The sequence below is a fragment of the Manacus candei genome, unplaced genomic scaffold, assembly GCF_025592945.1.
Source record: "Manacus candei isolate 608988 ecotype Guabito, Panama unplaced genomic scaffold, ASM2559294v1 h1tg000059l, whole genome shotgun sequence".
In the NCBI taxonomy this organism is placed as follows: Eukaryota; Metazoa; Chordata; class Aves; order Passeriformes; family Pipridae; genus Manacus; species Manacus candei.
Window position 1 is genome coordinate 1,023,092 of NW_026138107.1, and position 25,529 is coordinate 1,048,620.

At 51.8% G+C, this 25,529-nt stretch overlaps 1 protein-coding gene across 4 annotated transcripts in view; it reads right to left on the bottom strand.

Annotated features, from left to right (window-relative positions):
• CTIF (cap binding complex dependent translation initiation factor) overlaps positions 1 to 9,053 on the bottom strand; it is a 147,768-nt gene extending 138,715 nt beyond the window's left edge. For all 4 annotated transcript variants that reach the window (XM_051803690.1, XM_051803689.1, XM_051803687.1 and 1 more), the window contains exon 1: positions 8,902 to 9,053. The gene's annotated coding sequence lies outside the window, so the exon portion shown is untranslated. The remainder of the gene's footprint in view (positions 1 to 8,901) is intronic.
• Between the last annotated feature and the right edge of the window lie 16,476 nt (positions 9,054 to 25,529).

Sequence of the window (25,529 nt, forward strand, 5' to 3'; positions counted from 1 at the left end):
AATGTGTCCTCCCTGGTATTTAGCAGCCGGTTCAGCTCTGCCGTGAAAGGCGAGCTGGCAGCAGCCCTGCACAGAGCCGGCGTCACCCTCCATCCATCACCCACACCCACCTCTCCCCGCAGTGCCTGGGCATCCTTCAGCAGTGCCAGCAGCACGGCCAGAGTCACCCCCTCCCCAGGGAGAGCCCATGACATCAAATGTCATCATTTCTTCATATTATGACCGGGCTAGCCCTCAAATTTTCACTTGGCCGGACCTTCCCCCACAGATGTCCGCACGGAGGAGGGGCAGACAGGAGACCTGGAGCTGCCACGGGTCTGGCAGCATGTTCTCCTCGCTGCTTTACTCTCCTCCTGGCACGGGGAAAGCTCCTGCTGGCAGCTCATCCTTCCCCACCGTGCCCTTCCCTCCCAAAACATGCGGCAGGGAGGGAGACAGCTCCTGCTGAATGGAGCGAGCGTAACTGGAGGTGCTCAAGGAAAACCTCGGCAAAGCCAGCAAGGGATGACTGCGCAAATCAGAGCAAGGGAAAGGCTGAGTCACTCCCTCCCCCACAGCTCTAAATAGCGAAGAGCGTAAGGAAAATCATTCTCTGAGCTGACAAAAAAGGAAGAGAATCCCCAGTTTAAAAAAAAAAAATCAAAATCAAAGTGCATGTAGTGACAGCAGCAGGGAAGGGACAGAAAAGGCGGCCTCGTGCTGCAGCTGCAACTGCAACTGGGACAGGAGCAGAGAGAGGCAGAGCATCATCCCTGGCTCCTTTGGGAACTGGAGGTTCACTAATGAGTTTTAACAGCAGCTCCAGCTCCAAGGCAAGTTCATGGACCATGAATGATGCCGAAAAGCCACCACTGCTGCCTCATCTTCTCCAGGTGATGGTGTCAGCCATGACCTCAGTCTTAATGGGAAACTGCAGCAAGACTGGGAAGAGCTTGGGCAAGCTTTTGGGGGCAGATTTTACCCACTCCTCAGCGTGAAAACACCCTGGGTGAGCTTCTCGGTGGTTACACGTGAAACATCTGTATCAGAAGCAGTAACAGTGTAAAGCTGATTATCCATCCCAGCAGGTACAGGGCGAGAATAAGATAAAGGCTGAAAAAAACCTTTTGAACTGCAGGATACCTGTACAGGCAGAAGCCTCTGGAGAGAAATCAGCCACCAGCTTTTCACTGCAAGCTCAGTGGTCACGCACAAGCACAAAACCTGGGGACAGCAGAGTGGTAACATAGAACAGAACAGTTTGGGTAGGAAGGGGCCTTTAAAAGTCATCTAGCATCATCCCAACGTGCCCTCCCTGGCAGCATCCCTACAGCCAGCTGTTCCTTCCCTATGTTCAAGATGATTTGGCTCATTTCCTTAAAGAAAATGTAGTGAATTGCTAAAGGTAGCTATGAGTTAACCGACCCACTTGCACCCAGACAGATAATATTTAAGCTCATGACTGATGCAGCCTCTCCTTTGAGACAAGAAGAAATTTGCATTTCCCTTTTCCACCCTTTTTCTTACAGCCTGTAAGTTCTTTTCTCTAAGATGTGCCCTCCTCTGTCAAACTTGGCTGAAATTAGTCCCTGGGTTAAGAAAGCTTCTGGAGGAACAGCGAGTGACAGCCAGTCTGAGTGCATAAGCCTCATTGCTGTTAATTAAAAAAAAAAAAAGGAGCAAGGACGAGAACAGGGTAGAAGCTTCAAAGAGGCTGTTTGCAGTCGATAAATAAATCTCTCACCCCATGTAATGAAAATATATATTAAAAAAAAAAAAAAAAGCCAGGCAAATGTTCTTTCTCGGAATCAATTCTGAGAAAAAACAATGTGTGCTCTGCGGATGCTCCGAAATCCAGGAGGGAGGGAGGAGGGACCGGCACCCTGGGGCGAATCTTGGCACTGAGAGCATCCTGGCAGGGAGGGATGCTGCAGCTCTGCTGAGAACCAAGCACTCCAGAGGGCTGTGATGTCCTGCTCACCACTGATGCTGCTCCAAGCATCTGCAAAGGCAGGAAAAAACCGCTCCTCTCCCTGCGCCAGGCCAACATGGGGATGGACAGAGCCGGGATGCAGGGAGGGATGGAAAACTCAGCATTCACCAGAAGAGCTTTCCAGAAGTGTGTGTGTTTCATTGCAGAGCTGCCGTCAGGATGAGAGAAACTGCTGATCTCAAAAGAAGGGGGAAAAGCTGCCAGAGAAAGCCATCCATCACCCCGTCATAGCTGGTCCCCTGCAGATCTTCATCCACATCTGGGGCCCCCTCCTCCTTTAGAGGTCTCTGCAGCCACCGTGGTGAGACCCCCAAGGACCCTGAAAGCCCCACCTAATTCATCTACTCGCTCGCAATGGTGAAATGTGCACACAGCAAGAAAAAATAAAGGAAATGACTTCCCAAAGCACCCCCTGAGCCTCCACGTCCTACTGCAAAACCTCCAGCTGCAAAAATTATTGCTGCAAGTTTTAGTGTCACCAGCCTGGCTTCCCGAGCCAGAGAAAAATGTAATCAAAGATGCCTCCAAGACCATCGTCTGTCTGGGAAGAGACATTCCTTGGATCAACAATATGCCCTGATTTAAGGGAATACACTTCCCATGGGTGAAGGCATACACCCCTCTCTCCTCTCACCGTGCGAAGCAAACACCACCTCAAACACACAGCACTGTTATTAACCTCCAGCTGACAATCACAGCACAACCACAGCCTTTCCTGTGGTTTTCTTTTCTTCTCTTGCCCAGACATCCAACAAGGTGTTTTTGATGACAGGTTATTAAAATCCCCTCTGGCTTCACTGCAGTTGGACACGGCGCCCAGGAGTCCTCCAGTCTAGGGGGTTTTGTTTCTGGATGGGTGATGCAGAGAGATGCAACACCCAAAAACAAACCAGCACTTTAACCTGGTGAAAAGGAGGCTCAGGGGGGACCTTCTTGGTCTCTACAACTCCCTGTGACAGGAGGTTGTAGGAAGGTGGGTGTCAGACTCTTCTGTTCTAGGCTGAAAGGGCTGTGCCAGCAAAGACAGACCTGTGAGATTTAATCAAATGACAAAAACACTTGGGATCACACCTGATTATTTCACAGAAACACAGAATCGTTTGGACTGGAAGGGACCTTAAGATTGTCCAATTCCAATCCCCCCACCATGGGCAGGGGCACCTTCCACTATCCCAGGTTGTTCCAAGCCCCGTCTAACCTGGCCTTCAACACTTTAAGGGATCCAGGGGCAGCCACAGCTACTTTGAGCAACCCATGCCAGGGCCTCACCATCCTTGCAGTCAAGAACTTCTTCCTCATATCCAACCTAAATCTACCATCTTTCAGCTTAAATCCATTCCCCCTTGTCCCATCCCTGCTCGCCCTTGCAGCAGACCCTCCCAGCGCTGGTTTGGGGTAGACTGGCTGCCATCCCTGACACAGCTGATCACAGGGACACACTGTCCTGCTGCACTGTGCCATGTTCCCGTGCCACAGCCTCCCAAGCCACCCTTCCCACGCCAGCCCAGCCACTCGTGTCCTGGGCCAGCTCCCACCCAACGCAACCGGCGGCACCTTGGTTGTGAACACCAGCTCCTCCCAGGCTTCTCTCATGGTCCTAAGGAATGACAGCCAATCAACACAGCTCCTCCAGGATTTCATGAGAGTTGAAAAGCATTTCACAGAATTAATTACGAACCCTGCTAATGGTTCCCCATCACTGGTGCCTGGGGAAGCTGGTGGCAGCCGCGTGTCTCCTGGCAGCTTCTGCTCTGGTGCAGGGCAGGTTCCAGTGGTGGAGAAGCCTTCCCAGGGTGGCACAGGCTGTACAAACCAGTCCCAGCGAGCCAAGCCTGCTCCAGAGGCAGGAGAAGGTTGGGGATTTTTTTAGGGTTTTTTTTTTGCATTAGGGACAATCGTAGTTGGTTCACCCTTGTTGGATGCCAGGTGCCCATCAAAGCTGCTCTTGTCACTGCCCCCTGCAACTGGACAGCAGAGACAAAACATAGCAAAAGGTTCATGGGTTGAGATAAGGAGAGGGAGAGATCACTCACTGATCACTGCCACGGGCTAAATAGGCTGAACTTGGGGATATCAACTGAATTTATTAACAACAAAATCAGAGCAGGATAATGAGGAGAAAAATAAATCTTAAAAACACTTTCCCCACACCCCTCCCTCCTACCCAAGCTCTGTCTCCTCCCCCACAGTGGCACAGGGAGATGGGACCGGGGGATACAGTCAGTTCATCACACGTTGTTCCTGACACTGCTCAGGGAGAGGAGTTGGACTCCTTCCCCTGCTCCAGCCCGGGGTCCTTCCCACGGGAGAGGCTCACTATGAACTTCTCTGATGTGAGTCCTTCCCACAGGCAACAGTTATCCATGAACTGTTACAATGTGGGCAACTCTTCCATGGGGTCAATCCTTCAAGCACAGCTCCAGCCTGAGTCCCCCACTGGGTCACAGGTCCTTCCAGGAAACCTGCTCCTCCCTCCATCACAGGTCCTGCCAGGACCCTGCTCCAGCACGGCTTTCCCACAGGGTCACAGCCTCTCTCAGGCATCCCCCTGCTCCAGTGTGGGCTCCTCCAGGTGGAACTCTGCACTCCAGTGGCCCTCCATGTGCTGCAGGGGCACAGCTGCCTCACCACAGGCTGCACCATGGGCTGCAGGGGAACCTCAGCTCCAGTGCCTGGAGCACCCCCTGCCCCTCCTTCTGCACTGCCCTGGGCATCTGCACAGCTGTGTCTCTCCCATATTCTCACTCTGCTCTTCTCTGGCCACACTTACATCTGCACAACAACTTTTTTCCTCCTTCAACACATTATCCCCAAGGGGTCACTGCCACCTCTGATGGGCTCAGCTTTGGCCAGCGGCTGGTCCATCCTGGAGCCCCCTGGAACTGATTCTGTTGGACACGGGGGAAGTTTCTGGTAGCTTCTCACAGAAGCCACCCTGTAGCCCCACTGCTACCAGAACCTGGCCACGCAAACCCAACCCACCAATTAAAAGCACTGGTGAGAAATAAGAAGCTTGTGGGCACCTCCGTGCATCCTCGTGTCACCGAGGCACGATGTGACACCAGGAGATGGGGCCACTCATCCCTGATCCCCATCCCACCATGGTCATATTACCCCACCCCTAACCCTTTCCATCCTGTTGGAAATGCAGATGGCTTCCACCACCCCAAATGGACGAAGCCATTCCGGGGAAGAAGATGAAGCTGAGCCAGTGCTGGTCTGCCACGGAGGAGACGCCCTCAATAAGCATCTGCACGTTATGAAATACACCCATAGTAGCTTCCTGGCTGACAGGTGTGGCAGGATTTGGTCCTGCAGAGATAGCTGAGGCAGAAGTTTAGTTGTGCCACCACGGGCTGTCACCACAGGTCCTCCTACCACCTAAGAAACCAGGTTCTTCTCCTCCTGGACCACAACTGCTACGTGCCCGGGGGACGGGGAGGCCAAGGGATGTCTCTGTAGGAGAGGAGGTGGGAGCAATTACCTTCCTGAAGTAAGCACAAGGCTATTCATAGCAAACCTGTGGTGCCTAAAGCCTCAGAGGTCCATGGACTGCCTCAAAGGAGTCTCCAAAAGCTAACCCAAAACAGCAAAGACCTCAAATCCACTATTTTCCATAATAAATTTTCCTTAATCCATCCATGCTAGAGACACCATTCCGATTTCTGGCCACTGTTGAGGTACCTCTACATTGCAGAAGACAATGACAATGCAGAATCCAGCAAGCCAAGAGCAACCTTGGCACACCCCAAGGAAGATGTGAAAGAAACAAATCCTCTCTTTTTGGCAGCAAAGTTGATGTTCTAATGCACAAAAGTTTTAAGAACATGCATTGTTGTTTCCATTTCAGTCTGAACTGAGCAGGAGACTTATTTCTCTTAGGATCACCAGCAAGAAATCTGTGTTGTAAATGAATATATATAAATATATGCACACATATGTATATAAATAAATGAAATAAAATAGCCGGGGTCTCAAACAAACATAAAATGATTGGCTAGCTACAGTAGCTCTTCATTTCATATGACTCAGTAATCTGCTAATTATACTCAGGTAGCAGAACTGCCCCTTCTCTGAGGAGTTTCACAACAACATCCCAAGGCATTTATGGAGATTATTTGTCCAGAAGCCTCAACACTTCCAAGCTTTTAGTTGTTCTTTCCCCAGCATGATGGAGACCAAGAGCTACCCCAAACAGGGCATCAAACTGTTAACTCTGAAACTTAACAACAGTGTAACATAAATGTCTTAACACTTCTGCCAAACTGAAGAACAATGAAATCACTAACAATATTTAATGGCTCTATCAAAATAGACAGGCAGAAAGTTAAATGTGTCCCAAACAGCTCCTGAAAAAGCTCATCTGCTGCCCCAGCTTCCATAGAAACCACAGGGTCTTGCTATACTTTTAGCTATAGCTCCTCACAAATACACAGGACCCCAAAGACTCACTTGAGCAGCAAGAACACGAAATTAAATACAGTCCAGGAAGGTTTTCTTGCTGCTTTGCACAGACCTGCAGGCAAAAAATTCAACCAGTGGTAACTACCACAATTTCACTCCGTTGCTTCCAAGCAGCAGCAAGGATGGCTGCAAGGAGAAACAGGAGAGAGACCCACAAAATGATAAAGGAGAGGAGAGTCAGCATAGCAAAATTTGTCCTCACCAGGAGACCACAGAAGAGCGAACTCAACGGAGCAGTTCACCCCACAGTGAGGGCACTCCGAGAGAGAAAAAATGGTATTATTCTCATGGAAGATGAAGTGATGAAGGAGAGACTTCTGGAGATAAAGCTCAGCACCTCGTCATCCTCCCTTCCACATTTTGGATCGAGGACTAACAGCTATCAAGTATGTTTCCATGCTTTGCATACTATTTTTCATGGCTCTCAGGAACCCTTCATAGACCACTCCCATCCCATTTGTGGATGAGGTCGACTCAGCTATGGGAATGAATGTGCCAAACCCAGCCAAGCCTCTCAGGTAGCTCACTCCTCTCCCAAATCCCATGGCAAGGGCAGTTCATCTCCACAAGCAGTTTCTACAGTCTCCCACCAGCTGGAGAGCTCCTGGGTGTTGGGCTTTACCCTCCAGCTCACCTGAGACAAGTCTCTTCCTCACATCACCTTCACCTGCAGCATCCAACTGCTGCTCCTCTGCCTTGAAAGCAACATGAGATCTTATAAATGATAAAAAGAAATGCACAGCCCGAGCTTCCCAAAACAGACACTGCTTGTCTCTCTGCCAAAGGTAACACACTTAACACAGGGAAACCACAGCCTGCAAATCTTACCCAAGGCTTCAGGGAATAAGATGCAGCACAAGGTTTTGCTTTTGTACCTCGGGTTCAGCAATGGCAGAGCAAAGCCTTTATGGTCCTCATGGGGAAAAATAATTTGGATGGACAATATAAAATGGATTTTCCCACTCACTGGAGACAAAGTGTGAATATTTGCTTGCCAGTGTCACATAAGCCATAAACAGAGAGGAATGTTTCCCTCTCCATCCCATGCAGCACCCTCCTGTCAGCATCTGGATGCTCAGAGGATGCTCCATCATCAAAAAGCCTTCCTAGATTTTGGAGAGGAGGGAGTGTTAAATCACCTGGTCTTATTTTGGCATCTTTGCATTGAAAGAAAAATCCTGCAAGCTCAGTATATCCTCTGCTTCCTTCTACCTCTTTAATTTCTGTTAACAAGTCCGTGATTTCAAGCTTCATCCCATAACCTGCCTGAGTGGTGGAGAGAGAGCAGCGGGGACTACTGGAGCAGGAATGAAGGTGGCACATATGGACATGTGGAAATGGCCTATTTGAAAGAAGCAACCAGGTCCTGTGGCACTCCAGCCCTCCTCATCATGCTGGGAAACAGCATCTGCCACTTTCCAAACTGATGGCATTACGGCCTCATACCACGTGGGGGTCTCACTGGTGGGTCTCACCCCTTCCAGAGGAGCCTGACACAAGGAACAGCCCCAGGAGATGAGAACCTCAGTCTCATTCTACAGAAAAATAACTCCAAGGACTGAGATTTGAGGCACTGGGACTCCTGTGACACACAGCAACTGTGCCTCCAGCCCTTCAGCATTGCTGGGGGCAGCTGCAGCAAAAAGCATCCCAGGACCGTCGGCTGCCCCGCTGCCACAGCATCTGTTGTCCCCTACTGTCACCCACGGCCCCCGAGACCACGTGCAGCCAGAGTGACTCTGCAGGAAAACGACAACCATAAAATAACAACAAAACAGGGTCCCCAGTGAGCCCTCGCTCGCTGCACCCAAACTCAGCCCGACGCCAAGGACGGGCAAAGCACCTCCTGGGAGGTGGGAGACTGCTCCCAGCCCCGGACCCCCCCGCAGCGGGCATCCTACCGGGGATGTGTCCCCCCCCCGAAGGTGCTCAGGTGGCACCTTTGTGCCTGCGGATGCTGCTGTGCGGGATCCGCCGCCGGCTCTGCCGCGGCGGGGACCGCGATGGGCGACGCTTCACTGCCATGGGGACGCGATGGGGTCCCTCTCTTTTTGTCTACGGGGGGCTCGCCGTGGCGGGAGGGGGGAGGCCAGTCCTGCCCTTCGCCAGCCTAACGGAGCGGCCGGGAAGCTTCCAGAGGCCGGGAGCACAGCCGAGCGCAGCCCCGGAGCTCCCCGCGGCCGCTCCCGCTGGAAGGGGCACATGCTGGGGGGGGCTCCACGTCCCCGCACGGGCTGTCACCGAGCAGGGGGGGACCCCCCCGGGGACGAGGCCGCCCGGGCACCGCCACCACCGAGACCTGCCCCGAAACCGGCTCCATCCGCAGCGCGACCCCCATCCCCGCGGGGTTCGGGTGTTTCCACGGGAGACAAAAGCCGGGATGCGCCCCCCCACCACCACCACCTCCCGAACCTTACTCCCCCCTCGGCGCTGCCGTGTCACGTCCCCCCCCGGGCCGGGCTTACCGTGCGGGGCCGGGCGCGGTCAGTGCCCCGACGGGGCGGTCATGGGCGCCGCGCCGGGTGCGGGGGGACGGCGGGGGGACGGCGGGGGCACCGCCCGGCAGGACGCACCAGCTCCGGCTCCGGGCTCGGCGGAGGGACGGGCCGGGGCGGCGGGGAGTGACGCGCCGAGCCCCGCCCGCCGCCGGCCCTGCCGGGAGATGTAGTGCGGGACCGGCCCGGCCTGGCCGCCCCGCGGGGCTCCGGCCGGGGTACGCCGCATCTCTGCAAGCACGGAGGTCTGAGGGGGATCCCCCACCACATTCTGCACCCCCGCATCCCGTCCTCCGGGCTCTGACAAGGACCCCACCCCCGGATCCCGCGCTCCCCGGGGATCTGAGAGGGGCGCCCCGCATCCCGCACTCCCGGGCGCTGAGAGGGAGACACCGCATCCCTGCGCGCGCGGGGGTCTGAGAGGGACTCCCCACATCCCCGCATCCCACGGCTCCGGCAGGGAGCCCCCCGCGTCCCGCACCCTGGGCATCAGAGAGAAACGCCCCTCAGATCCTGCACCCATGCAGGTCTGGCAGGGACCCTCCAGATGCCGCACCCTGGGGATCAGAGAGGGGGACCCCCCACATCCTGCACCCCGGGGCTCTGAGAAGGACCCCCCGGATCCCACACCCTGAGGATCTGACAGAGACACTCCAGATCCCCACACCCCGGCACCCCCAGTCACCAAGCTCCCAACCTGTCAGTGCAGGTGAGAGACCAGCCAGAGCTCAGAGCAGCGTTTGGGGTGGGACTAACCCATCCGATACACAGCACCCGGGGACAACACTGAGATTCTCATGTCCCTGCCTGTATCGTTTGGGATTCAGCTCAGAGCTGCATCCTCTCCCATCCTACCTCCTCACACCCAAGCAGCATCCAGCTGGGCTTTAAGGAGGGGACTCTAAACTGGGCTTAAAGGAAAGAAACTGCAAGTGTTTCACTGAATCACTGAATGGTTGGGTTGGAAGAGACCTTAAAGATCAGTTTGATCCACCTCCCTCTAATCCTGCTCTCTGCCAGTTTTAAGCCATTCCCCCCTTGTCCTCCAGGCCCTTTTCCCTCCAGCTCTCCTGGAGCCCCTTTAGGCTCTGGAAGGGGCTCTCAGGTCTCCCCAGAGCCTTCTCTTCTCCAGGTGAACCCCCCCAGCTCTCCCAACCTGGCTCCAGAGCAGAGGGGCTCCAGCCCTTGGAGCATCTCCGTGGCCTCCTCTGGACTCTCTCCAGCAGCTCCTCATCCCTGTGCTGTTGCTCCCCAGGGCTGGAGGCAGCTCTGCAGGGGGATCTCACTTGAGGGGTCAGAGGGGCAGAATGCCCCCCTCCCCTGCTGCCCACGCTGTGGGATCAGCCCAGGGCAGGGGGGTTCTGGGGCCCAGCACACACATCTGGGGCATGTGGAGCTTCTCATCCACCAACATCCCCAAGTCCTTCTCCCCAGGGCTGCTCTCAATCCATTCTCCACCCAATCTGTATTTGTGCTTGGAGTTACTATGACCAACGTGCAGGACCTTGCTTTCGGCCTTGTTCAATTTCATGAGGTTTGCACAGGGCCACCTCTCAGGTTTCTCAGGGTCCCTGTGGATGGAAGATAAACCAAGTTTTTCTATATAAACACAGAAAATTCTGAGACAAGAAATGTAAAACCCAGAATTTAAACACATTTTAAACACCCCTCTAGCCAGCCAGATCCCTTCAGCCCCTTCAGACCTGCTCAGAACCACCAAGAGATGTTCCTACAAGCAACTGAAACCACATTCTTCTTCCCACATCAGGTTCCCGAAAACACCCACCCGGCAATCATTCCCCATTTCATGTCGCATGGGTTGTATTCAAGAGGTTAACTCAATTTCTAGCCGTGGATTCTTTGTTGCTCCCTGTCTAGCTGTGCCGTCACACTCGTCCGGATAAATGGATCACGTTAATGAACATCAACGGAAGGACCACAGCCATAAATTCACCAGAATCGTTGGCCTCTGAAGAAACCTTAATTCTACTTTGACAGCAAAATCGGATTCCAAAGATCTCTCTCCCTGCTGTGCTTTATTTTGGGCTGTATCGTTTTGCTGGGCAGGTTGTCATGGCAACCTGATATTCACTGGAGGGTGGATGTAATTGGAAGAGCACATTGTTAATTTAGCTCCAGAATTTTTTTTTTTTTTTGTTATTATTTTTGTTGTATTTTAAGCAAAGGGGAACTGCCTGGCTTTTCATATTTTTATCCATGAACATGCTATGGTTTAATTATTAATCTGAGTGCCAATAGCATCACTCCAGTGACGGTTGAGCTGCTGTGCAGAGCTCATGGGGGCAGACAACAGCTCTACCCAGATCCCTTTTTCTCAGCTCATCTTCTCACGCAGCTTCCCCACATCTCCTCCAGCCCCCAAGCCCCTAATCCGAAAGCCCCCAGGCCCAGGCTTTCACAGGGATGCTCCTGGTGCATGGGGGTAGGACTAGGGGGGGACAAAAAGGGTACGATCTGCTCTCGTATTAATGATAATTTTTTTGGAATTCCAGTGCAATTGGAATCATCAGCTTTAACCTGATAACAATTCATCTCAGATAGTTATTGAGAGCAACTCACCCTCTTTGGAGAACACCAGCTCCTAAAATCAATGGTGTGAACAGGATGACACGTGTACATCCAGCTCCTGGGTGGGCACAGCAAATCCTGGCCCCTCCTGGTGGGACCTCTCTGTGCATTCCCCTCCTGCCCCAACCTGCTCAAGGCATCCTTGGCCTGGAGACATCACAGGATTCCACCAGGCACTCACCTGCATCCTTGCTGAAAGCAGGAGGATGGCAGGATGGGGGGGTATGGTTCACCCAGATGGATCAGGGCACACAGCTTCCAGCTTGAGATTTTTGGGAAACGACCCATCCCTCAGAGCACGGTGTCTGTGGAAGTGTGGAAGGGAGTCAGATTCATTCCTCTAGTGGGTGTGGGGAGAATTTGGACAGGGATAACAGCAGGGTGACTAAAGGTAAGCCCTGAGATGGGTGCTGGGCAGCGTCATTCCAGGACTTGGGAAAGGTGCCATCTCTGTCACCTCACCCCAGTGCTCCCACCCTCGTGTGGGTTTGAAGCTCCACGGCCATGGTGTTGGTGTTCATTATTAACATGTCCCAACAGGAAGAAAGGGCAGCTTTCCGGTGCCTGGGGATTTTTCTCCAGGAGCTGGCACAGCTCCAGGTCCAAAGAGCAAAGCAGAGCTGCAGGTCCCATCCCCAGGCAGGTGCAACCCTGCTCCCCTCTGCTTGGTCCCTCAGCCCCTCTGACCTGCACATCCCAGCCTCTTCCTGTCATCCCTGCTTCTGGCTTAATCCCGTCACAGCTCAGAAAGGAGGGAAGTTGGGATAGGAGAGGATTTCTGCTTAAAATAGGAAAAAAAAAAAAAAAGAGAAAAAAAAGAGATGAGTCGTAAAAGCCAGGGATGGAGGAGGGAACAGAAACATCCTTCTTTCAAGGAAAAGATGCTGTGGCTGCTGTTCTGGGTACCATATGCCAGGTAATAACACAAGATGACTCAGTGTTTGGGAAATTAAATTGGCTCTTTATTAAAAGCCTGTATTTAGGGAGGTAGTGAGGTGTCAGAGGAGTTCCTGCATTGCCTTAGCAGAGGGGATTCAGGCAGGCTGTCTGGCTCCTTATGCTGCTAAGCACGGAGTCCACAGGGTGCTGGGACACATATCCTGCCTCAGCATCCTCCCAGAGCTGCTCCTGGGGAAGCACTGAGCATCTTTGGGAAGATCTTAGGAGCTCTTCCTAAGCTCTCTCCTACGTAATTCAGTGGAAACTGGTGGATCTCTGCCAGTGGGAAATGCTCCAACCTCAAGATTTCTGTCCCAGGAAAATAGCAAGAGGCGGAAAGAGCAGCCAGGGACATGAAGTTATTTGAGAGCACAAACTGCAACCCAAAACATACTGTGCCAAAGTCTGGCCTTGCCATGGCAATACCCTTCAAAATGCCTTAGCAATGATGGGAATCTGCTGATTCGGAGGGGAAATACAGAATATTTACAGAGAGTATTTACAAAGTACCTTGCTCATAGCTGTGGTGTGCTGGTAGCTTGGCACTCCCTCTCTAGCTTGGAGCAAATCTTGGCTTCAGAGAGTGTAGCTGAAGGCAAAATCCAGCGTACTGTGTTCTGCTCAAATTATACATCCCCTGCACGGAAAGCTCAGCTATACATACAGGTAAAAAAATAAACTCAAGAAGGTGAGAATTCCTTTCTTCTTCCCCAAGTCCTTCTGGCATAGGTGGAATGATGGGGATGTCTGCCAGCATGGGGACACAGCGGTGCCCTCAGTGGGTTTCTAAGAAGTGACCATGGCCATTAAGTGCTTAGATGCTCCCTCAGAGACTTCTGCAGGAAAATAAGCTCTTAAAATAGTTGGGTCAACAATCTTCCTGCCAGAATCAGAGTGATCATTATTTTGGTCGGGCTGCAGTTGAATCGAAAGCAAATAGACCTCCTTTAAAAGCACAAATAATAGACCTACTGTAGGAGAGAAGGACTGGAGACAGACAAGGTCTTTATTCCCATCCTGACGGAGTCTGAGTGAGTGGCTCTGTCCTTCCTGAGTGTGGAGATCTCTGTCTGTGCCTGGGGGTCCAGTGGTGGTGGATGTGGGGTTCCAGCAGTCCCTCCTCCATCCAAATCTCATGGGGTGGGACAGCCTGGAAGAAAACCTAGAGAAGAACTGAGGTGATGGGGTGTGAATGTGGCTAGCCAGGATGTTCGTGGCAGAAGACACAGCACCAAACTGTCAATATTCTCTCATATACATACATATATATATATATATATACATGCATCTATCTATCTATCTATCTAAAATAAAAATCAAATATCGGAGCATGGGTGAAGCAATGCTTGGCTATGGCAAGAGGAGAAGGTGGTTTTGAAATGCTGAGTGTGGGGACAGGCTCCTTCCCCCATTTCTCAGTTATTTTTAGAAAGGCATTTGTATCCAGCACAGTAATCAGTGTGCCAAGGCTGTTTGCAAGTCAAGGCTAAATTCACTGCTATTTGGGGAAGGCCTGAAACAGGGATGGCCCAGGCTCCTGGAGAGCTGGGTTTTTGGGGACTGCTTTGCTGCAGATGGGTTGAAATCCTGCTCTGATGCTGGTTTCCGTACTACAGGTGAGAAGATGCAGCTCAGAACATTTGGATTTTCTCCTTGACCTCCCACATAGCTTAAAATAATAACCTTAATTTCCTGTATTTCACATAATTCAGTTGAATAATAAGACTACCTGGACATAGCTCATTACCTTCCTCCCCCGATTTAATTCACATCTTTGGATTAAAGAGGCCTTAGAAATACAAAGCATGATTATCCAGGTAAGAACAAATTACCAATTTAAAGGATCACCACGATTCCAGCCACAAGGATTTGCAAAGGTCAGGCTGCTGAGGAAGCTGAGCCAAGAGCTGGAAGAGGAAGTGCAAGGATTTGGGATGGGTGATGAAGGGTGTCCTTCCGTGCTGGGCAAGGATAGGATCCTGTCAGATGCCTCCATAGGGTGACAGAAAACGTCTCTGTCAGGGACATCAACAAATCCAGGTTTGCCGGAGAAGGGAGTTCAAATTAATTGACAAGTGTGTTTTGCAGAGGCATGTCTGGCCAGGGAATATTCCAGTAACCCAGAAATATGTCTCTCTTCCTCTGGCTGCAAATAGGATTTTTTTTCCATAATCCCTTATTGTGGATATTAATTCCATCAGAGGATTACAATGCTGCTTACAGGGGTGCAGAGGGAAGGAACTGCTAATTGTTGGGGTGGGAGAAGAAGTAGAGGAATTTCACTGGGTGAGGGATGTGGGAAATCCAGGGCACTGGATGGAGAACAAGAGTAAAAGGCTCTTCTAATTTTCATCTCCAGGGACACCTTATTGTGGCCTTTCAATACTTAAAAGGGGGCTTAGAAGAAAGGTGAGGACAGACTTTTGTAGTAGGTGCTGAAGTGATGAGATACAGGGGAATGTTTTTAAACTGAAAGAGAGTGTATTTAGATTAGATATAAGAAGATTTTTACAGTGAGGGTGGGGAGGCCCTGGCACAGGTTGCCCAGAGAAGCTGTGGCTGCCCCTGGATCCCTGGAAGTGTCCAAGGCCAGGTTGGATGGGGTTTGGAGCAACCTGGGCTAGTGGAAGGTGTCCCTGCCCATGGCAGGGGGTGGGATGAGATGTGATTTAAGGTCCCTTCCCACCCAAACCATTCTGTGAGTCTATGACTGCCATTTCATCACTTGGTATATTCTGTGCAGGCAATCTTAGTGACAACATTAATTTTTAAGCAATCTGCAGCCCCAAAAGTCTGCCTGTAATGACGCAGTAGCAAGAAGGAGACTAAAACTGAGAGGCTTTGGAGGAAAGCCAAGCTTTAGGCAAGGCTGAGCACCAGTGCTGGGTGCACTGGGTACACTTTTAATCTGAAACAAGACTGAGTAGAGGAGGCTGGGCACCACACTGAGCTGTGATAGCTGCACCATATGAGCTGGCTCTGCCAGAGCCAGGGCTAGTACAGATGTGGGGCTGGTAGCCCAACCCTTGGCTGCAGAGGGGTAGAAGGCAGTATGACTCAGTGGGCTTGGGTTTGGGTGAGCTGGGCTGCTGGCGAGGATAGATGAAAGCATTCAGTCCTCAGCTTCAGCTTTACACCTGTGACATGGGCAGAGTCTGCCAACTCTGTTGGTAAAGCACTTTGTGAGTCAGCTTTCACCAGGTGTTAATCGTCACTGTGTTTGTAGGGATGCCAGCAGCCCCGGGTGAGCCAGGGCTGAGAGGGACTCTTTGAACATCTGTCTCTGGTCCTTAGGACAAGTCCTAGGAGAAAATCTCCCTCTTTGGGAAAATGAGAAGTTTCAGGGTGCTGCAGTTTTGTGGCTTAACTCCTTCAGGCTGGTGGCAGCTTCCTTGCCTGGTCTTGGGTTAATCCAGGACCTGGTGGGGAAGAGCCTGTCCAGGAGGCTTTCACCAAACACTTACTGATGCCAGCAGTCCAGGTTCTTGCTTCTCCTGCTCCTGGGAGCCCACATCCTCTGCACTCACCTTCCTTCACCCTCTGTTATCTCTCACTCTTCTTCTAATGATGCCTTTCCTGGCCCTGATATGGAGATACTCCCTATCCCCTCAAATCCTCTCTCTATTCTACCTACCAGCAGAGCCACCCCAAAAAAGAAGGAGGATTGGCAGCAAAACAGCTCTCCAGCACCCATCAAACATAGGAGAGCCTGGAAAAGGTGTGTTTTTGTCAAGTAAGTACTGTTTATATATTATGTGCAAAGGAGAAACCATCAGGATCTCTCAGACTCCGTTCCCCCAAGGAGAAGAACTTACACCCCTCCTTCCACCAAGGAAATGCCTCAGACCACCTGAGTCTTTCATCTTCTTTTTCCCACTGGGCATCTCCACACTATGAAATGATAGTCCTTAACCACACAAACTTGTGGTTTCCACATGCCAGCAGGTCAGGCTGAGCAATGACAAGAGCCCAGGATTTATCCTTTGTCTGTTAGTAAAACAAACAAGCTTATCTTCACAAGGGCCTTGCTTCTTATCACATGGCTTTGGTAAAAATACACCCTGCTGAAGTACTCACCTCCCTTCCTCAGGACCTGCCAGCTACCCCAGTTTCAGCCCCACTACCTTCCCAGTAAGGTGACTGGGAAGGAAAGGGAAACATTTTCATTCCCTGCTCGCTGCAAAAGCAGTTAGAAAAAAAAAAAAAAAAGGGTTTGACACGTTCTTGCTTTTGATAGGAGAAAAAAGAGATAACAATATCAAACCACAGGCAAGCCAGACATATGGCAGGTATTTTATCATGCTCTGGCCTTTGGGAATCAGAGCAGGGCAGGTTTATATTAACCACGCTGGGACAGAATATAGACACGCTGCAGATATCCTCATACCTCCACACAGGATAGCAGACACAGGAGATGGAGATTTGAAGCTTCTTGTCATACTATCCTCCCTAGGATAGACACTGCTTAAAGATTTGGCTGTTTGAGAGCAAAACTTCTATTTATTTGCCCCCAAATCCACAGTGCGTGAAGTCAGAAATGACAGGAATAACAAAAGATCTTTTCACCTTCCTCAGGCTGACACTTTTCACCCCTCCAAGCTGGAGTGGGTCCCTGTGGCTCAGGGAAGGACCAGAGGGGCTGGGGGAGCCTGACCTTGAATGTTTCCAGGGGTGGGGCATCCGCCACCTCTCTGGGCAACCTGTGCCAGTGCCTCACCACCCTAAGTGTAAAAAACTTCTGCCTTATATCTAATCTAAATCCACCCGCTTTTAGTTTAAAATGATCACCCCTTGTCCTATTGCAACAGGCTCTGGTAAAAAGTTTGTCCCCAACACCGCACCCTGGTTTGCTAGTGGCTCTCAGATTTCTCATGATTTTTCCTATAAAAATCCTCCAAATGCCATAAAAAAAGCAGCAAGCTTTTTCAGAGCTTTCTCTGTAAAATAAACTTGCTTTTCTAATGCATCCCTGTAGTATGACAGTGCTGTTCCCCAGCTGGAGACCCCCAGGCAGGGATGGTTCCACACCACCCTGGCTTTCCTAGGTACCAGGACTTGACTGTTTTCCCCAGGGATAGGACAGAGGGAGAAGTTTTCCTAGGTTTCCTCCCTCTGTTGAGGGAGGAAATTTCCTTTGTTTCAGAAGTGACAGCAAAATCTGGGAAGATGCTGAGTTCATCTTTGCTTAGCTTTGCTCCTATGAATAATTATTAGCAGGTCTTTGTAGATAGACCAAGGATGAACAGACACAGCCTGCTTCAGTCAGCAGATATTCCAATGTCCCTTCTTCTGCTTCCGAAATAAAATGTCTAATTTAACTTAATTTCTAAATTATCCTAATTAAAAAGAACTAGCAACACAATTAAGTGCACTCTGCAGAGAGAAACTGCTTTCTTCAAGGGAAAATAATCATGAAAGACCTGCTTTTGGATTCCAGATAACACAACTTCCAGCAGATAATGTTTAATTTCTATACGTAACAACCCCACATTTTCTGGCTGGGCTTTGTTCAGAGGGGCTGAAGTGCAGACTGCTAGAGGAACAGTAGACTCAAACCATCATTCCATCATTTGAGTCCTGGATCTGGGAAAATCTCTATTGACTAGAAATTGATGATATTTGCAAGGCCCTTCCAACCATTTGGAGAAGCAGGGTATTGCGAAGTTGGGCACCTCAAAATCCTCAGCACCTTCCAGAAAACTGTGAGATTTTGGATTCTACAAGGGATTGCAGTGACAGGACAAGGGGGAATGGCTTCCCATTGCCGGAGGGCAGGGTTAGATGGGATATTGGGAAAGAATTCCTGTCTGTGAGGGTGGTGAGGCCCTGGCACAGGTTGCCCAGAGAAGCTGTGGCTGCCCCTGGATCCCTGGAAGTGCCCAAGGCCAGGTTGGATGGGGCTTGGAGCAACTTGGGCTAGTGGAAGGTGTCCCTGCCCATGGCAGGGGGTGGAATGAGATGTGATTTAAGGTCCTTCCCACCCAAACCATTCTGGGATTCTGTGATTTTAGAATAGATTAGTGAAGTTGGAAGGGACCTCCAACAGCCATCTGTCCAGGTTCTGAGCATTTATGGGGCACTTAGCAATCCCATCGGGGAAAATCCTTTCTTAATGCTAAATTTGATTCAGTTTTGGATTCTGTTAAGCTGTAAGGAAGGGCAGCAAATATTGTCAGAGTCATGCCAGAGTCACTGCCAGAGCACGGTGACGGGAAATAATTTTCTACAGTCTTAAAGAACAAAGAAGCCCGGTCCCTTTTCCCAAGCAAGGCATTCTCCTGAAAGGGATTTGACTTCAGAAAGAGATGAACTTTGCTACAGAAATAGCCCTGAATAATTCTTCTTCTATTTGTTCTCTCCAAGACACAGCATTTGCAATTGAACAAGAAATTATCAAGAAATACAAGGATGCATGGCAGGACATGAAAGATGGACAAATTTAGCTGCAAGCATTGAAGAGCAAAGAGAATTAAGGGTGTGGGACCAGGGGCTGTGGTGGATTCCTCATCATATGGAGTCTTTAATCATGTTGTCTCTTTCTTTGGGTGCATTTAATAGAGGCTTCTGAAACAGTGTGCTGGGGCTTAAATGAAACAGTGGGCATTGTGTGGGGATTATGGGGTGGGGCCCTTTGGGCTGTGTAAGAGGAGGAATCAGAGGAGACCATCCCTCCTGGCCCTGGCTCAGCAAGTCTGTTCCTGCTCACCTCGGGAAAGATCCACATGCAAACATCACCTTGGAAATCCCGGATAAATTATCTGGGTGTGCTGGGATGCAAAGGGAAACATCAAAGCTTGTGGCATCCCTGTCTGTGACAGGGCTGTGGCCACCCTGAGAGGGCACTGAGGGGAAAACAGATGAGTTAAAATCACAGAATCACAGGATGGTTTGGGTTAGAAGGGACCTTAAGGATCATCCAGTCCAACCCCCCTGCCATGGGCAGGGACACCTTTCACTAGAGCAGGTTGCTCCAAGCCCTGTCCAACCTGGCCTTGGACACTTCCATGGAACTCTGTCTGGAGAGAAAGAGCTTTGGTTGCGAAGAGATTTGAGTGTGTATGAACAAAATGGGCTCTTTTGCCAAGAAAGGTTGGGCCAGATGATCCCTGGGGTCCCTTCCCACCTGTGATTCCATGATTCTATGGTCCCTCACAGTGCTGCAAGCCCAAAGACCAGATAACAATATGATGGCCCCAAGTAGCCAAGATACTTCCAACATACATGAGGAGGTTTCTGATTCCCATTTTCAGCATTAAATTGTAGCTTGTCAGTGTCTTTGCCTCCTGCTACCTGACTCCTGTGAGGTCAGATGGTTTGGCAGAGGAGTTAATACACCACATCCACACAAATAAAGTGGTGTACTTATAAAATAAAATATCAGGAAGAAATATTGGAAGGATCCACATAATATATGGGAATATGTACAGGTAGAATTTCTTGGCTGTGAGGGTGGTGAGGCCCTGGCACAGGTTGCCCAGAGAAGCTGTGGCTGCCCCATCCCTGGAAGTGTCCAAGGCCAGGTTGGATGAGGCTTGGAGCAACTTGGGATAGTGGAAGGTGCCCCTGCCCATGGCAGGGGGGTGGAATGAGTTGAGGTTTAATGTCCTTTCCAACCCAAACCATTCTGGGGTTCTCTAAGCCCTGATACTATTATATTACTCCCCATAATAACGAGAATATATAATTCCTCAGAGCAGCAAAGGCCCTTTTTGTCACTGGGGGAGCAAAACCAAGGACAAGAGTGAGGAGCTCCTCCCTGCTTCCACTGGACTCACTAACTCCATGTCAAGCACGTGCCCTGCAGACCCACAGCCCCATCCTTCCCTATCCCCTTCCCTCCTCACAACATCCCAACCTGTCTGAGAGAAGAGTAGGGAACTGGCTGCCTCTCCTGCCCCAGCAGCCCCACATCCCACACCACATCCAAGGGCAGCTCCAGCTCTCAACAAAGCAGGGATCAGCCTTTGGAACCACCGCCCTGTGCTCCTGCTGCAGTTCACGGCAGGTGAAACGTGCCAGCCAAGTTTACACAAAGCATAGTCAAACAGAGCTGGGTTCCTGCCTCTGAGCCCTCAGCTGCAGCAGCTGCTGTTTTCTTGGCTTTCTGTAGGTTTCATCCTGTAGTTTGTCACGCAGAGAACAATTTACAGCAATGCCTGTGGCCACGGTGAGAAAAGGTTCTCACTAGTGTGACCCTGATATACCTGTAGCCTCCTCTTCCCAGCCCCTTTCCCCACATCTGAGCCTTTGCTGGCAGCAGCCAAGCCCCAGAGCCACCTGAGTCAGGCCCTGAACAAGCACTGAGAGGAGCTGGTCTTGTTCCTCTGCAGTTTTAGCACACAGCTTGTTCCAGCCTTGGATGTTTGCAGCTCATGAGCTGGAGGTGTTTGCTGACACGGGTTATTCCTGTTCACCCTCTGGCCCGAGGACACTCAGCACAAACACAGTTGCTGATGTGTTCACCTGGGTGCTCAGAAAACTAACCTGGAGCCACATTTCTCCAGGAATGCTACTGAAACACACAATTTATTCCACCACATCTCTTCAAGGCCAGGTTGCACGGGGCCTGGACCAACCTGGTTTAGTGGAAGGTGTCCCTGCCTGTGGCAGGGGGTTGGAATGACATGGGCTTTCTAGCCCAGACCAGTCTGGGATTCTGTGATTCTTAGAGACCATCACCCTCAGCATCTCCAGCTGTGCAGTAACATGTACCACATCCTTGCCTGGAACCCTTTTCCCATACAGGTTCCCACTGCTCCCATAACCAGCCTCTGGCAGCAGTGACATCAGGATATATTTTCTTGTGGATCTGGTTGAGCAGAGAGAAAAATCTCATTTGGGGGGAAAAAAAAGGAGGGGTGTGTGTTTTATATTTAAACCTTTTCCTTCTATTCAGAATAAGTCTGGCAGAATCCCCCTTTATTGAATGGCTCTTTGGTTTAGCACAAACCCAAATATTCCCGTGCTGCAGAATGGCATTTGCTGTTCCAGTGTGAGTCCCGGGGATGCTCTTTTGCTTCCCAAATGGCACCAGCTTCAAAAATAGAAATGGCTCTGCTTAATTGCCCAAACACTGGTGTTTTGTGCGATCTGAGACACCCTAAAGCATCAGCATGGGCGACACAGCACCTCCAGTACACACCAGTGGGCAGATCTCAGAGCATCCCAGGAGCTGGATCCCTGTGTCCTTGCAGCTGAACCTGTTCTAAAATGCCTCAATTTGTAAAACAAAATCTAATTCTACAAGACCAAAACAGGTGTCTTGGCACACCATAAACTGAGAAAACATTGTAAAGTTCACATTCAATCCACACCGAGATGTGAGCTTTCCCTCTCCACCCTCACCTATCTCTCACCCCCCTGGTTTTCCTCCCACCTCCACCACTTGGCCTTCCTGTGTGTGGCAGAAAGGAGGCAAGAAAGAGAAAAGAGATCTCTTCTGTGGGTCCCAACTCCAGCTTGCACAACACAGGCTTGGGCAGGGCAAGAAACCCTCCTCAGGAGCTGCCAAACCTCTAATTTGAGTATCCTGTGTCCATGCTGGGGTCGGTGGGGAGGAGCAGGCTCCTCCTTGGGCAGGAAGGAGCCCCTCCCTGTGGAGACCCAGGAGGTGATTAGACGCCCACGAACCTCCTCTGTTGTTTGCCTGGCAGGAAACTCCCTGCCCCTCTGACCTCGTCAAGCGTCAGGATTTGAGACACACTAAGACAGCTGAATCCTTTCACCCCCCAAATGCCTGGACCCCCTGGCTGTGTTATCAACAACACTGTTGCGTGGTTTGTTCCAAAGGCTTTACAGTCACATCAAGCCCAAAGACCAAGCTCCAAATTTTGCCCTACCTGTGAGTTATGGAGATAGAAAATTGGGAAAGGGGGAAATTTAAAAAAAAAAAAAAAAAAAAAGACATCAACCTAAGCTTCAATACCTAGGTTTTTCACCCTGATTAGTGAAAAGAATGAGGAAAAAAAGTGTGTTTTATTTTAAGCAAAAGTCCTACTTCTCCATGAGTCTGTCCTTGACCAGAAGATGGGATGAAAAATGAAATATTGGTATATCTACAGATGGGATCATATTTAATGCACACACTAGGAATAAGAACAAAAGACCCACAATCAAACCAATCCCATCAGGAGAGGTTGCCACTAACTACAACACTGAACTGAATGATATTTGGATGATCTGGAATGAGTATGTCCTTCAGGAATTTGGAACAGATGGATCTCTTGCTCTCCATCTCAAGACTGGAGCCCCTCTGCTCTGGAGCCAGGCTGGGAGAGCTGGGGGGGTTCACCTGGAGAAGAGAAGGATCCAGGGAGACCTGAGAGCCCCTTCCAGTGCCTAAAGGGGCTCCAGGAGAGCTGGAGAGGGACTGGGGACAAGGGATGGAGGGACAGGACAAGGGGGAATGGCTTCCCACTGGCAAAGGGCAGGGTTAGATGGGATATTGGGAAAGAATTGTTGGTTGTGAGGGTGGTGAGGCCCTGTCCCAGGTTGCCCAGAGAAGCTGTGGCTGCCCCTGGATCCCTGGAAGTGTTGAAGTCCAGGTTGGACGTGGCTTGGAGCTACCTGGGATAGTGGGAGATGTCCCTGCCCATGGCAGGGGGTGGGAACGAGATGATCTTTAAGGTCTCTTCCAACCCAAACCATTCTGTGATTCTGTGAATTCCTGCTCTAACAGTGGCTCAGCCTCTGATGGAGGATATTATGTATTAAACAACACAGCTGGAAGGAAACAACTTGCTCCACATGGGCCTGCTGCACTGTAACCCCTTGCACGGGGCCAAAACAGACGATTGCTCCCTAAAAATGCGATTTATCTTTAATCTCAGTAAGATTAATCCCCTTTAGAAATACCCCATCCAGGATAGCCTTCATGCTCCAGGTTCTCCTGGGCAAATCCAGCCTAGACCCCATTCCCAGTGAACCTCCCCAAGTACTCCCATCCCAGTACCCCTGCTCCAGTACCCCCATACCTGTGCCCCAATCCCAGTACCGCCATCCCAATACTCTCATCCCAGTGCCCTCATCCCTGTTACCCCACCCCTGTTCCCCATCCCAGTGATCCCACCTCGGCACACCCACCCCCGTGCTCCCATCCCAATATCTCCGTTTCGGTACCTCCATCCCAGCACCCCCATTCCAATATTCCCATCCCGGTGTCTCCATCCCAGCACCCCCATTCCAATATTCCCATCCCGGTGTCTCCATCCCAGCACCCCCATTCCAATATTCCCATCCCGGATTCTCCATCCCAGCACCCCCATTCCAATATTCCCATCCCGGTACCTCCATCCCAGCACCCCCATTCCAATATTCCCATCCCGGTACCTCCATCCCAGCACCCCCATTCCAATATTCCCATCCCGGTGCCCCCATCCCCGGTTCCCTTTTTCCCGGCAGTGGAGGGAGGTGACGTTCTGGCGTCCTCTGGTGGCGGCGGGCGCACACTGCGGGCAGAGCCTCTGCCCGCACCCCCGAACCCCTGCCTGCATCCCCGAACCCCTGCCTGCACCACCGAACCCCTGCCTGCATCCCCGAACCCCCCTGCCTGCACCACTGAACCCCTGCCTGCACTCACCGAACCCCCCTGCCTGCACCCCCAATGAACCCCCCTGCACCCCCTGAATCCCCTGCCTGCTCCCCTGCACCCCCGAGCCCCTGCCTACACCCACCAAAACCCCCTGCCTACACCCGGTGAACCCCTGCCTACACCTCCTGAATCCCTGCCTGCACCCCCAAACCCCTGCCTGCACCCATCATAAATCCTTGCCTTCACCCCCTTGAACCCCTCCACCTGCACCCCCCCAAACTCCTTCCTACAGCCCCTGAACCCCCGGCCTGCCCTGTGAAGCCCTGCCTGCCCCATCCTGAGACCTTGCCCTCACCTGAACCTCTGCCTCCACTCTCTGAACCCCTGCCTTCCCTCGCCCGATCCCCTGCCTGCACCCCCCGATCCCCTGTCCTCCCATCGGGGATGCAGCCCTGCCAAAATCCCCCCCCGGCCCCCACCATGAGCATCCCCTCCCTGCCAGGCCTTGCTCGGGACTTGTGGGGTCCAGGGGGCCTTTTCCCACCACCCCTCCTGCACACCGATTCCAGACAGATGACACAGGGGGAGTCCTCCCACCTCAGCCCATGGAGGGCATCTCCCAGACCTTCCCTTCAGCACGACAGGGGTGGCCTGCCAGTCCTACAGAGCATCCCGTGGAACGAATCATGATTCACAGAATCATTTACACTGGAAAAGCCCTCCAAGACCGTGGAGTCCAGCCATTCCCCAGCACTGCCAAGGCCACCCAAGTACCCAAGTGCCACCTCCACACAGCTTCTAAATCCCTCCAAGGATGGGGACTCCAACACTGCCCTGGGCAGCTGTGCCAGGTCTGGACAAACCTTTCAGTCAAGAAATTTTCCCAATATCCAATCTGAACCTCCCCTGATGCAGTTTTAGGCCGTTTCCTCTTTTCCTGTCCCTTGTTCCATGGCAGCAGAGCCCGACCTCTCCCAGCTCCCCCCTCCTGTCAGGGAGTTGCAGAGCCAGAAGGTCCCCCCTGAGCCTCCTTTTCCCCAGGATGAGCCCCCCCAGCTCCCTCAGCCCCTCCTGCTGCTCCAGACCCTTCCCCAGCTCCGTTCCCTTCCCTGCACACGTTCCAGCCCCTCAGTGTCTCTCCTGTCTGAGGGCCCAGAACTGCCCCAGCACTGGAGGTGCCTCAGCAGTGCCAGCACAGGGAGGGCACTGCCCTGGCCCTGCTGCCACACCACGGCTGGGACAGCCCCGGGGCCATTGGCCTCTTGCCCCCCTGGGCACACCTGGGCTCGTGTCCAGCCGCTGCCACCAGCACCCACAGGGCCTTTCCCAGTTTTCCAACCCCTCTGTCCCAGCCTGGAGCTGCAGGGGGTTGGTGTGACCCAAGGGCAGGACCCAGCACAGGGCCTTGTTGTCCCTCACCCTGTTGGCCTTGGTCCATGGATCCAGCCTGTCCAGCTCCCTCTGCAGAGCCTTCCTGCCCTCCAGCACATCCACACTCCCACCCAACTGGGAGCTGGGCACTGAGGGAGCCCAAACAGCC